The sequence below is a fragment of the Meriones unguiculatus genome, chromosome 6 (assembly GCF_030254825.1).
Source record: "Meriones unguiculatus strain TT.TT164.6M chromosome 6, Bangor_MerUng_6.1, whole genome shotgun sequence".
Taxonomy (NCBI): Eukaryota; Metazoa; Chordata; class Mammalia; order Rodentia; family Muridae; genus Meriones; species Meriones unguiculatus.
In genome coordinates, this window is record NC_083354.1 from 57829420 (window position 1) to 57844516 (window position 15097).

The window sequence follows — 15097 nt, forward strand, 5'->3', positions numbered from 1 at the left end:
CAGTTTCCAACTAGACATGCAGATTTTTTTCTTTTTTTTCTTTTTTTTTTTTGCTTAGAATGAACAAATAAATTTCTTCCTTGCTCCATCACGTCATAGTCATCATGTGTAAGAAACTTTGGCTAACCTTTTAGGTGTTGAAAGATCTGTGGCCTGTTGCCCCTTCTGTCCCAGCTAAGTGTGTGAACAAGCATTTGTGCGGAAGAAGCCTTCTGGGTAAGCTAGTTCCAGCCTCTCAGTTGACTGCTTACACAAGGAAGGAACCAGAAATGGGCAGCAGAATCTTTAGTTGAATATAATAATTACTTACTATATTTAATGTGGTTTGTTTTTAAGAAAACACCATACTAACAATTTTAGTAAAATAAAACTTTATTTAAATATATTTAGAGAAAGTACTGTAACTTCTTAATGAAGATAGATAAAACTTTATGCCAATTACCTTCATCATGCTACTTCTGGCTGATTCTTAGGGTCAGAGTTCAAGATACATAAAGTCCTAGAGTTAAATTAAAAAAAAAATCCAATTAGGTCATCTTAATAGAACACACAAACATGTGCATCAGAAAAAAAACTTTCAGGTTTATGTTGCAATTATTGTAATTATAAAACTCTAAAAACAGAACCCTGAAGATCATTTCTTCAAGACTTCAACCTCCAAGGGAATAAGAATGATTGCTTTACTACTATGAGAAACATCAAAGTAACAATAGTGAGTTTAATGGTCCTTAGAAAACAGCAGCAACTTACATATAGCCGTACTTTCCTGGAATATACTTATTTTAGAACATTGGGGGGAAAATAAAAGTTATATTATTCCTGTCTTTAAAAAAAGTCTAACACTAATATTTTGTTTCAAATCTTTCCTATCCACAATCACTTGATTTTATTACATGTTTATATTTTGTTATTTGTTACTGCAGAATAAAATAGCCCAAAGACTCAATCATGCTATGTAGACCTTGCTGGTCTGGTGCTCAGTATGTATCCTAGGCTGACCTCAGACTCGTGACAACCTTCATTCTTCACACTTCTGAGCACGGAAATGCCCAGTGCTTTGCCACTCCCGGATGGCAGCCATTTTCTTTATGGTCCTTTAAAAATGTGCTTTGGAAATGTGTTTTTATCTTTATCACTAATTTGAAGTATTTTTATATGATATGTACATTTATATCAGGAATTTGTTTATTCATATTCTCATGTAAAAATATTTGTTACAATAAAAATTATATTTCTTGGCCAGATTTGTAGCATGCTTTTAAATTCTGTTATTTGCTTTCTATATTTAATATTATGACTTGTTTGGAAGTAGAGACATTTAAAATATTGGAAGGTCAGAGTCTGCTGCTTTGTGAAGTGTTTGTTTTGAATGAACTTTACAAGCCATCTGCTCTGTCTTCACTTGCTCAGCAATCCAATATTTCCTTTTTATGTTTGTTTTGAGTTTATCCTTTTATTTACTTTCCATCTTTAGCTAATCAATAATGGCTTATTAATTTTCTAGTTTTCTTCATATATAGTTTCACCCTCCTTTTCTTTAGGTGTGCATCAATACTTTTTTAAAGATAATAATTGAATTATTATATATTTTGATGTATTTAATTTTTCCATAATGTCCTTTTAATTCCTGGGATATCTACGTTTTCATATGTAGAAAACATTTAAAACATTAAGTGTGTATTTAATTTTTCATTAAGTCTCTTTAATTCCTAGGATATTTTATATGTTTGCACATCTAGAAAACATTTAAAAACATTAATCTTTATTACTTTTTAATGCTGTCTGTGACAACTAATATTTGAGTGATACCAGTTCTCAAAAGTTTGTTGTGACATGCTTCTTGGCCCTTAATGAGATGTAATTTTTTTTCTTGTAAACGATTCATGTTGAAAAATAAGTAATTATCTCCTGCCATCTAGCTGTTTGGTATAAAGTTCTACATATTCTCCTTAAGTTTGGGTTGTTAATTTTACTATTCAAATTTAAATAATTTGATACTGGAGCTCTTTTATCATGATGAAACTTAAAGATGTCAGCAAATTTCTAACTATGTTCATGTTCACTCCAATTCTTAAACATATGTTCCCAGTGTGAGGTGATATTAGGGACATGCTCATTTAGAATTACTGTCAATTCTTCTTTAAATAGAATGTTTACCATAGCTAATGTGTTCGTCTCTGTGCCTAAGTGCTCTTGGTTAAAGTCTAATATCTATTCTTGGTACCAACAATTTTCTTGCCTATTATATTTTACTACCATTTTCTTTCTTTCAATTTTTAAATTATACTTTAGGCAGGGACAGTCTCTGGTATGAACTCAGTTGCCTGCTACTTGATCCCCTACCCCTGGCCGATGTGGCCTTAGTAGGCGAGAGAGAGAGAGAGAGAGAGAGAGAGAGAGAGAGAGAGAGAAGAGAGAGAGAGAGAGAGAGAGAGAGAGAGAGAGAGAGAGAGAGAGAGAGGATCCAGACGTCCTGATGAGATCTGATAGGCTAGGGTCAGATAGTAGGGGCAGAGGACCACCCCTATCAGCGGGCTAGGGGAGGGATATAGGGGGAAGAGGGAGGGAGGGTGGGATTGGGAGAGGAGAGAGGGGTACAATGTGGATAAATTGTAAAAAAAAAAAATGTTTTTAAAAACCTATGCATTCAGGAAAAAGAAATTCTGCTGGGTACAGAAAGCTGAAGAGATAGCTCAGAAACCAAGAACACTTGCTGCCCTTTCAGGGAACTAGGGTTCATTTCCCAGCATCAACCTGGTGACCCACACCATCTATAGCTCAGTTCCAGGGCATCGGGCACCCTCTTCTGACTTCCCTGGAACACACATTGTGCACATACGTACAGGCAGACAAAATATTCATAGACATAAAATAAAGCTAAATAAAAATATTTAAAAACCCGGCATAAAGACAAAGATCACAGCACAAATAGAAGAGTCCATGAAGTCCTGCTTCCAGCTGAGGAGTTATTTGCAATTGACAGTTTCCGGGAGAGGTAACGTCAGGCTTCTTCAAGGCTGTGGCCTTTTGAGGCTACGAATGGTCCAGCAGGTGGCTCCACAACCATGTACATACTGGCAGCACTAAGGTGACTCCGTGTTTTTGAAAAGAACACGACATTGGGAAGTAAGTGGTCGGGGGTATATGGAAAACACTGGGTGGAGGAGGAAAATGGGGAGGGGAGGAACTCATCAAAACACACTATAAGCATGGGTGAAATGTTCAAAAAGTACAAATCTGTCTAGAACAATTGCTGTCCACAGACAAAAGTAATTCCACAGGCGATGGTATTAGAGGTGTGCCTTTGGGAAGGTGGTTAGGATATGAGCCTCAACCTCATTCCTCCTCAAAAAGGAATGGAACAGGACTCTAAAAATCACATCCTCCCCCCCCCCCGGGGACTGATAGTTTATCCTCCCCACCCATTCTGCCACTGTGAAGACCTCTTTTTTCTCTCGAGAGGACATAGTTTTTATGATGCTGCTGGAGAAATCCATGTTGGCCGCCCACTGGACACTGCCCTCTCACCCTGATCTTGTACTTTAAGAGACAGACTCCTCATCGTCATCTGTGAACTGTTATGTGAGTGTCTGTTTAGGAGGACACAACATTTTCAATGTAAAGGAAAACAGAAAACAGATTCTAAAGAAGCATGAGCCTGTGGTTGTGGTAGGAAGGTATTATGAAGCTATAAAAAAATATATACCAAAGGGCATAGTGTGTTGGGGAGGGGAGAAGAGAGGAAGAAGGGGAGGATGAAGACACAACTGAATAAATTGTAATAAATAAATATATATATATAAATTAAATTAAATTAAATTAAAACAAACAAATAACAAAAACAAGCAAACAAACAAACAACAACAACAACAAAAAAAACATTGGTGTGGTGAAACTCAGCGGGTCTCTTCATAGTATCTGGGCATGCCGGGATGCCTTTCACCCACCTTACCACTGGTAAGAAATTTGCTTTCTGGTCTACTGATTGCTACAGTCCTACATTCAACACAGGCTTGATTGGTGAGTTCCCTGACCTTTTATCTAGGGGAGATCCTCTCCAGCATGTTTTTTTTTAAATTGTTTATTAATTACAGTTTATTCACTTTGTATCCCAGATATAGCCCTCTCCTAATCCCACCCTCCCTACCTCTTCTCCTATGTCCCTCACCCAGTCCACTGATAGGGGAGGTCCTTCTCCCCTTCCATCAGACCCTAGTCTATCAGGCCTCATCAGGATTGTCTGCATTGTCTTCCTCTGTGGCCTGGTAAAGCTGCTCCCCACTCAGTGATAAGTGATCAAAGAACCAGCCCCTGAGTTCAGATCAGAGACAGTCCCTGTTCCCCTTACTAGGGTACCCACTTGGACACTGAGCTGCCATGGGCTACATCTGTGCAGGGGTTCTAAGTTATTTCCATGCATGGTTCTTGTTTGGAGTATCTGTCTCAGAAAAGAGCCCTGGATCCAGAGTTTTGGTTCTATTGCTCTCCTTGTGGAGCTCTTGTCCCCTTTAGGTCTTTTTATCTCCCTTTCTTTTTTTTAAAGATTTATTTATTAAGCCCTATCTCCCCCTTCTTTCATAAGATTCCCTGCACTCTGCCCAAAGTTTGGCTATGAGTCTCAGCATCTGCTTTGACACCCTGCAGAGCCTAGTCTTTCAGAGGCCCTCTGCGGTAGGCTCCTGTCTCCTGTTTTCTCCATCTTCCGATGTCTATCCCATTTGCCTTTCTAAGTGAAGATTGAACATTTTACCCAGTGTCCTCCTTCTTTATTAGCTTCTTTAGGTGTACAGATTTTAGTATGATTATCCTATATTATACGCCTAATATTCACTTTAAGTGGGTATGTACCCATGTGTGTCTTTCTGTTTCTGGGATGCCTCACTCAGGATGATCATCTCTAGTTCCCACTATTTGCCTGCAAATTTGAGGATTTCCGTGTTCTTAATTGCTGAGTAGTATTCCATTGTGTAAATATACCACAATTTCTGTATCCATTCCTCTGTTGAGGGACATCTGGGTTGTTTCCAAGTTCTAGCTATTATGAATAAAGCTACTATGAACATGGTTGAACAAATGTCCTTGTTGTATACTTGAGCATATTTTGGATATATGCCCAGGAGTGGTATAGCTGGATCTTGGGGAAGCACTATTCCTAATTGTCTGAGAAAGCATGAAATTGATTTCCAAAGTGGTTGTACAAGTTTACATTCCCAGCAGCAATGGAGGAGGGTTCCCCTTTCTCCATAACCTCTCCAGCATGTGTTGTCATTTGAGTTTTTTATCTTAGCCATTCTGATGGGTATAAGGTTAAATCTCAGGGTCATTTTGATTTACATTTCCCTGATAGCTAAGGATGTTGAGCATTTCTTTAAGTGTTTCTCTGGCATTTGATATTACTCTGTCGAGAATTCTCTGTTTAGCTCTGTGCCCCATTTTTAAAATTGTATTGCTTGATTTGTTGCTTTTTAACTTCTTTAGTTCTTTATGTATTCTGGATATTAGCCCTCTGTCATATAAAGGGTTGGTGAAGATCCTTTTCCAATCAGTAGGCAGTGGTTTTGTTTTGTTTTGTTTTGTTTTGTTTCTGAAGACAGTGTCCTTTGTTTTACAGAAGCTTTTCAGTTTCATGAAGTCCCATTTATTGATTGTTGATCTTAGAGCCTGTGCTGTTGGTGTTCTGTTCAGGAAGTTGTCTCCATTATGCCAATGAGTTCAAGGCTCTTCTCCACTTTTTCTTCTAACAGGTTTAGTGTGACTGGTTTTATTTTGAGGTCTTTGATCCATTTGGACTTTAGTTTTGTGCAGGGTGATAAGCATGGATCTATTTGCATTTTTCTACATGTAGATATCCAGTTAGACCAGCACCATTTGTTGAAGATGCTATCTTTTTTCCATTGTATGGTTTTGGCATCTTTGTCAAAAATCAGGTGTCCATATAGTGTGTGGGTTTATTTCCGGATCTTCTGTTTTATTCCATTGATCCACCAGCCAGTTTTTATGCCAGTACCATGCAGATTTTATTACTATTGCTCTATAGTACAGCTTGAGATCAGGAATGGAGATACCTCCAGAAGATATTTTATTGTCGAGGATTGTTTTAGCTATTCTGGATTTCTTGTTATTACATATGAAGTGGAGAATTTTTCTTCCAAGGTCTGTAAAGAGTTGTGTTGGTAATCTGATGGGAATTGCATTGAATGTGTAGATTGCTTTTGGTAAGATGACTATTTTTACTATATTTATCCTGCCAAGCCATGAGCATGGGAGATCTTTCTATCTTCTGACTTTTTTTTAATTTCTTTCTTTACAGACATGAAGTTTTTTTCATATGGGTCTTTCACTTGCTTGATTAGAGTCACACCAAGTACTTTATATTATTTGTGGCTATTGTAAAGGGTGTTGTTTCCCTAATTTTTTTCTCAGCCCTTATGTCTTTTGTGTACAGGAGGACTTCTGATTTTTTTTTTTTTAGTTAATTTTTGTATCCAGCCACTTAGTTGAAGGTGTTTATCAGCTGTAGGAGTTCCCTGGTAGAATTTTTGGGGTCACTCAAATATACTATCATCTCATCTGCAAATAGTGATACTTTGACTTCTTCCTTTCTGAATTGAATCCCTTTGATCTCCTTTGTCTTATTGCTCTAGCAAGGACTTCCAGAACTATGTTGATGAGGTATGGAGAGATTGGGCAGCCTTGCCTTGTCCCTGATTTCAGTGGGATTTCTTCAAGTTTCTCTTTGTTCAGTTTGATGTTGGCTATAGGCTTGTATATTGCCTTTACTATGTTTAGGTAAATGTCTTCTGTCCCTAATCTCTCCAGGACTTTAAACATAAATGAATGTTGGATTTTATCAAATGCTTTTTAGGCCTCTAAGGAGATGATCATGTGTTGGTTTTTTTTTCTTTCAGTTTGCTTATATGATGATTACATTGATGGATTTCCATATATTGAACCATCCCTGCATACCTGAGTTGAAGCCTACTTGGTCATAGTGGATGATATCTTTGATGTATTCTTGGATTCAGTTTGCAAGTATTTTGTTGAGTATTTTTGCATCAATGTTCGTAAAGGAGATTGGCCTGAAATTCTCTTTCTTTATTGGGTCTTTGTGAGGTTTAGTTATCAAGGTGACTGTGGCTTCATAGAATGAATTTGGTAATTTTCCTTCTGTTTCTATTTTGTGGAATAATTTGAAAGAATATTGATGTTAGCTCTTCTTTGAAGGTCTGGTAGAACTCTGCACTGAAACCATCTGGCCCTGAGATTTTTTTTTCGGAAGGGAGATTTTTGATGACCGCATCTGTTTCCTTAGGGGATATAGGACTATTTACTTTATTTACCTGGTCTTGATTCTGCTTTTTTAAGTGAAATCAATTGAGAAAATTGTCCATATCATTTAGATTTTCAACTTTTGTGGCATATAGGCTTTTGAAGTAAGACCTAATGATTGTAGGATTTCCTCACTGTTATATCCCCCTTTTCATTTCTGATTTTGTTGATTAGGATAGTGTCTCTCTGTCTTTTAGTTAGTTTGGCTAAGAGTTTGTCTATCTTGCTGATTTTCTCAAAGAACCAGCTCTTGGTTTCATTGATTCTTTGAATTGTTTTATTTGTTTCTAATTGATTGATTTCAGCCCTGAGTTTGATTATTTCCAGCCATCTACTCCTCTCGGGTGTGTCTGCTTTTTTTTTTTTTTTTTTTTTTCTTCCTAGGGCTTTCAGGTGAGTCATTAAGTTGCTTGTATAAGATGTTTTAAATTTCTTCTTGAAGGTACTTAGTGCTGTGAATTTTCCTCTTAGCACTGCTTTCATTATGTCCCATAAGTTTGGGTATGTTGTGCCTTCATTTTCATTGAATTCTAGGAGTTCTTTAATTTCTTTCTTTATTTCTTCCCTGACCCAGCTGTCATTGAGTAGCAAGTTGCTCAGTTTCCATGTGTGTGTAGACCTTTTGCTATTTCTGTTGTTGAGGTCCAGCTTTAGTTCATGGTGGTCAGATAGGATACAAGGGATTACTTCCATCTTCTTGCCACCATGTTTTTGTCTGCTACTGTAAATCCTAGTTTAGGTAAACTGTGTCTGTCCAGGCTATGTCCTAGGTCTCTGACCAGTGACTGATGAGCCTCTGGAAGAGTTTACCAATTCCCTGAGACAAACCTCGTTCTTGGGATGTCTTTTAGATTAAGGAAACAACAAATCTTATTTTAAATTGGTGTACATTTTTATAGAAATTCAGTTATATTTTTAAATATACTGCATATATTATTCAACCCTGATCTAAAATATTTTTTATATGATGGTAAACTTTTAAGATTTTAAAGATCTATTCAGATTAACAAACTAATTTAAAATGCACAAGTAACTACTTAAACCCTTGCTAGTTCTTGGATGCATGAATGAACGAATTGTTTCTTCTGCCACTAGCTAGCTGTGCTCTGGGTTCACCTCTAAGCTTTCTGGACAAAAATGGATTTGATGTAACAAATTAAAATGTAATTTTAAGGTTGTTTTATACTGTTCTACTGTATTGCTGACTCTAGAAACAAGTTATTGTTCACCTTTTCTCAAACCCACTCATATTTTTTTAAAGTCCAAGGTCAATACAGGAAACTGTTACATTCTCTCTTTATGGACTATGTTTATGATTTTTTTAAGGCTCCAGCTTAACACCCCAAATGTTAAGACCATGGGCCTAAGAGTTTCAAATGCATGCCCCAGGAAAAAAACTTCTCTCCCTAAATTCCTTAACTTTACCTTCTGCCCCTAACATCTATACGTTCCAGCATCCTGTGCTTTGAGTTGTCTCACCATCTATTAACTGTTGGAGCACAAGATGGGGGAGATCCTGCAGACCCAAAGCTGCAAGATCTTCAGGACACAGGGCAACAACAGGATATCTGAGAGAAATCCCGGCGCACATTGATGGTGTAACAGAACCCAGAGGCCTCAGAACCAGACCAACAGCTCATCGCAATGAACGCTTGCAACTAAAGCTGATTGGCAAAAGGATATACCATGACACACCATAACTTTCCAAAGCAAGATATTTTTGTTGTTGTTTTCTTTTGGCTGGGATGGCGCAAGCGCAGAGGGCAGATAGGAAATGATGGAGAGATTCGTGGGATTAGGGTGCTTAATGGGAAGTTCACACAGAATCAATACAAAATAAAAAAAAAACAGACAAACAAACAAAAAATAAACCTGAAAAACATTATCTTTATGGACATTTTTCTGTGATGTTACTAAATAATTATGATTTTTGATTTTTGGAGAAGCTTCCTTCCACGTAGTATTATGTCATATAGTTCATTTAGCCACTTACTCACCAAGTAATTTAAATGGGATCCGGTTTTACTTGGTACTTATGAGTCCTTTTCCAAAATGCCTTGCATGTTTTCTTCCAGTGAACATCTAAAATTAAAATCGCTGAACTGATATTTATATTTTTTGGTTCATAACATCTTAACAGTTTTCTAAAGGACAACTCCATTTCAGTTCTCACTTTCAGTGCTAGTTTAGAGTCACTAAGAGGCTTTGTTTTGCTTAAGTGAGCAGACTGTTTTCAGAGACTTTTTTAGATTTACAGGGTAATGCAGCAGAAAGTACAAAGGCTTTAAGATGCCCTGTTCTGACTTTTGACCTCATCTGATCACCTTTGCTTTTAACATCTTGCCTTAGTAAAGTTTACCTGTTATTAGTGACTATTGATACATTGTTATCAAATAAAGTTTATCGTTTATCATCTGTATTAGTATTTTTTTAAATGGCCATGAATAGAACGTAGCCACAGGAAACGAGGGTGGTCAATTATGGGAACCATTTGCAGCACAATGTATTTGGAAGCCACCTAAGAATGGAACTCCTTAGAGGTCCGTCTGATGACTCTAGGTCCTCTGGATTACCACTCAGTCGCTTTAGGTTCCTATTAGGATGTGTCTCAGATGGTTGGCTTTACACAACCACATAATAAACATTCTACTCAGAACTTTAAAGGAAATTAGTTTCATAAATACTTGTGCATCAGTGTGAAAGCTGATGGCTATGGTGGCTTGGAGTGACAGCTGCCTCAAAAGGAGTGCAGAACCCAACAGGTGAAGCAGAATAAGAAATGAGGTCATGTTCTCATTGACATAATGATTGCTAAAAGCCTCACCCCTTTTTGTCGAACCATAAGTAAAAGTCATTTAAGTTGTTATGTTATCGCTTAAAAGATGTGTCATTGTTGCTTGGCTCCTTTTATGCCATTTATGTGAGTGGTTGTTATAGAAAAGTTATGTGGAAGAAAGAAAGTATGATATTGGTTACAACCTATTTGGTGGCTGATTTTGGACAAAAGAAAATGTGAAGACTTTCTTATCTGGACATGAGAAAAAAAACATTGGAAAAGAAAAGAAGCGACTTGAGCATATTCAGGACTAGGAAAAGGACCATAGTCTGAACTTGTACGTGAATCTGTGCTGGCCTCAGCTATAGACAGCTCAGGAGTCTCAAACATTAAATCGGGGCTTCAAGACATTAAATCAGTTCTTTCAGAACTTAAATTACAAGCTTGTAATAATTTTCCAGATACCAGTTTCCACATAACCCACAAATACAATGACCAGTTTGTGATTTGTACAGCAACGAGGACAGCTGCAAATGATGATGACTGGATGGTGTTTTATAAAATGGTCATTCCAAAGCAGAGTTCATTTGCCTGGCTTGGTGTTGGGAGGTATACCTCCTTGGGAACACAAGACACTTGACAGAATTTAGGTTTTTCTTCCAAAACTTGATTATATGAGGTCTACTTAATTTAATAGTCTGGATCAATAACTAATAGAGAGTGGTGAAAGTCCATACTTCCTTTTAAGGATGCAATCACCTCAGTGACTTCATCTACATCACCCACGGGGCAGGGTAATGTCTTTAAATATGCCTTTTCTTGATATGCTCATATTTTCCAAAATTAAAAACCAAAATGACAAAAAGCTGGCTACATGAACACCATGTAGGGTAAAACTGGAGCATCATTTCCCTGCATAGGCACCTACCTGTCAATTCTCCAGTCTACAGAAGGTCCAATAAATCTTTCTTTAAAAAAAAAAAAAATATTTATTATTCATAGTGTTCTGCCTGCATGTACACCTGCACACCAGAAGAGGGCACCAGATCTCATTGTAGATGTTTATGAACCACCTTGTGGTTGACTGGGAATGGAACTAAGGACCTTTGCTAGAACAACCAGTGCTCTTAACCTCTGAGCCATCTCTTCAGACCCCAATAATTCTTTCATTTGTTGTTTACAAAGTAACTTATAAAACTTTAGGTGAGAAAAACTCATTCACAGAACAAAACTATTAGTGTTCTGATTATCTTCCCTCTGTCTTAAATTATATGCTACTATTGTGCAAATGAATCTTATTAAAAACTCAATATGCCATGAGTTATATACCATGTAATTACAGTTTGTTAAGAAGAAAAGTTACCAAAAAGTCTCAGAAAATATCTTTGTATGAACCTAGAACAGTATGTGGGAGCAAGAGAAAGGATACATGAAAGCAAGAGAAAGGTTTCTGTTAGTGTGTGTGTGTGTGTGTGTGTGTGTGTGTGTGTGGTAATGGGTGTGACAGATGGAATTATTGTGGTATATGCACATATGGATGTCAGTGTACATGTGTATGAACATGTATGAGGGGAAACAGTCAGTCAACATATGGTGTCTTTCTTCAGTTACTATTTTTTGAAAGATGGCCTCTAACTGAAATTGAAGCTTATCAGTTCATCTAGGCCAGCTGGCCTATGAACACCAGGAATCAGGCCGTCTTCAAATGTCCCTGTGTATGTCTACTCCTCTAGAGTAACAGGTATGAGCAAGCACACCTGGTGATTTATGTGGGTCCTAGGGATCTGAACTTAGGTACTTAGTCTTGGAAAGCAGGCATTTACCTACTAAAAATCTTTTTTTTTTTTTTCATCTATTTAGTTATTTACGTGTGTGATTTTCCGGAGGAGAAGGGTGTGATAGAACAGAAATGAGGAATGAAGGCAGCTAGCCGAGAAGATTTCCCTCCCAGAATGATGATTTATCATGCATAGATACCATATGGATTAATTTAAAGCTTTGGAAACTAAAAATTTCAATACTTGCCAAGTAGATTATTTTAAAAATCATTTTATATCTCACTTGTAGAAGAGTGTTACATGAATGCATGTTGGATAAGCCTTATATTTACACAATAAATATTAATAACGTTGCATATGTGTCAAATTATATATGTGGATGTATACATATATGCACACATGACAAATGATAAAGCAAACAGGAATTGGTAGCTGTTGCTTGAGAATTTAGGTCTAGCATCATAGATGGAACATGAGTCCGTGAGCTCAGCTCACGCAAATCCCTTGGGAAGACCTGTTGTTGTGAGCTAATAATCTGTGTCACCCGAGACCCCTTTTTTTCTATTTATGAAACTCTCATGTGGCTGAAACTTCTGGCAAATAGAAAATGTAGCCTTCTGATTGAAAAAAAAAAAATCACAACTGCTCTTTATATAGCAAATACTCTTCCACTATAGACAGTCTGAGTTTCTCATTTGGGTTCTCATGCCAGGCATCGTGTTCTCATTTGCTGGTGAAAACACTCAGGAGGTAGGGAGTAAAATATCTGGACTTAAAGGATGTTCTCACTGCATAATTTAAGGCCAGTCTACACTACATGAGACCATCTCTGAAAGAAGGGGAGGAGTTTCTTTTATTTTTGTTTTTTACTCTAAATTGGCCTCTAAATCACCCAGACAGAAAACCACTCTTCAGGAAAATTATGCATTTTAGATCAGTTAGGAATAGCACAAAGCCTGTCTAAAATGTAAGTGGGCCCCGTCCATGCTCTCTGGCTGTTTTTCACTCTCATGGAATTTACAAAGGTCTCTTTGTTCATTGAAAATCTCATCCTCAACAGCGCCTTGTGTCACGGTGTAATAAATTCTGTCTGACCCTTATACTATGGTCTGTGTGTCTCATGTGAAGTCATTCAACCGAAATCCCAGAACGAGCAAGATTCTAGAATGCATTTATGAAATGTTGTGCCTGGGTGCATGATACAGTTCATTGGGTAAAAGTGTTTTTGTTCTGTGTGTCTGATCACCTAAGTTGGATCCCTCCAACACACCAGGAAAGAAAAGAATTGCTCTCTACATGTGCACCACAGAATGTGGCATCAACCCCTGCCTGTCCTGAAACATACTAGCATACACACACATACACAGACACATTAAAAAGAGAAAGTGTGCCTTTATATAAAAATGAAAAGATGGAGGAGCTGGATTTTGATCCTACATCAAAATATTGATGAATAAATAATTTATTCCAAGTAATGTATACATGTTTTAAAAGTGATTTTTAATTGACATTTAACTTAAGCAACTGTTAATTTCATATTCTCGTGTAAATGGACCTAGCTATTTTGAGAACCTATATTTTCAGTCTGCATCAATTCACCTTGCCAGTTTGAAAGATAGATTTCTGCCTTGATACACTGCAGGGAATCATATGAAAGAAGGGGGAGTTAGTATGACCTGGAGAAGACAGGAGCTCCACAAGGACCAAATATATCTGGACACAGGGGCCTTTCATGAGACTGTTTCTCCAACCAAGGACCATGCATGGATATAACCTAGAACCTCTGCTCGGATGTAGCCCATGGTAGCTCAGTAACGAAGTAGATTCCCCAGTAAGGGGAACAGGAACTATTTCTGACATGAACTCAAGACTGGCTTCTTTACCCCCCACCCCCAAAGGAGAAACAGTCTTGCTAGGCCACAGAGGAGGACATGGCAGCCAATCTTGGAGGTACCTGATAAACTAGGGTCAGATGGAAGGGAAGGAGGACCTCCCCTAGGAGTGGACTTGGAAAGGGGCAGGGAGGAGATAAGAGAGGGAGGATGGGATTGGGAGGGAATGATGGAGGGGGCTACGGCTGGGATGCAAAGTAAACAATCTGTGATTAACATAAAAATAAAATAAAAATTAAAAAAATAAAATAGCAACAACAACAACAAAGATAGATTTCAGTGTGTGTGCCACACATCCACCTTTGAGTAGTACAGGAAAGTTCAGTTCACTGTGCACTATTGCGCAAGTCACAGAGACATTCTTAGCTGAGGTGGACACACTGGTTCCTACCAAACTAACAAAAGTGCTGAGTCTGAAGTTAACTCTTTAGTGAACATTATTACTGGGCTTTCTGATACAGAATCTTCCAGAAAGGGAGTCCAGTCCATGAGTGAAACAGGGTGAAGGTAATGCTTAGGCCTTTGTGAGAGTGAAGCCTAAGAATGCTTGAGTGTTCACTTTGCTAAGCAGTGGGGAGTGAACGTGGATGCTTTTTGCATAGCAGGGTAGTTAAAGGCCTGTGGAATTGTTATGTGGGACTGGGAAATTCTTCAAAAAGAGCTCCCGTAGTCTTAACAACAGTCGAGAAAGAGGGTTGGAGATGTAGCTCAATTGTCAATTGATCCCATGCTTACCCACAAGCAAACAGCCCTGGAATCAATTTCTAACTCTGAATAAAGCTGGGCATGGTAGCACATGCCGTGGATCCTGGAAGCTGGATAGAGATGTAGGTGAATCCGAAGTTTAAGGTCATCTTTGACTATGTAGGGAGCTCAAAATCAGTCTGGGCTACAGGAAGCCACTCTGGAAAACAAGACCCTTGGGTCAATCCAGTTTTCTTCAGAGAACACGTAACTTCTTTGCAAATGTCTTGTTTTCTGTTTTTGAAGTGGGAGGCACATGGCCACCATGTTCTACTCCGTGCTCCACAAAATCCTGGATAGCTCTCTCTATATAGCCTGACCTTCATAATGTAGCCATCAGCGTGCTATGTCTATTCCAACACTCACCATTCTTATCTGCAATGATGGCCTTCAAACTACAGTGCAGACTCCTGATAGAGATTCTGCCTACCCGTTTCTTCTGTGTAGCAACTTATCTCAGTTTCACAGCTATTGCCTGGGCAGTGTAAATCCTGACTATTCACTGGTTGTTATGTGGATGTTTTCAGTAGGACTTGGTGCTGGTTTGAATGAGTATGGCCTTCATAAGTCCATATATT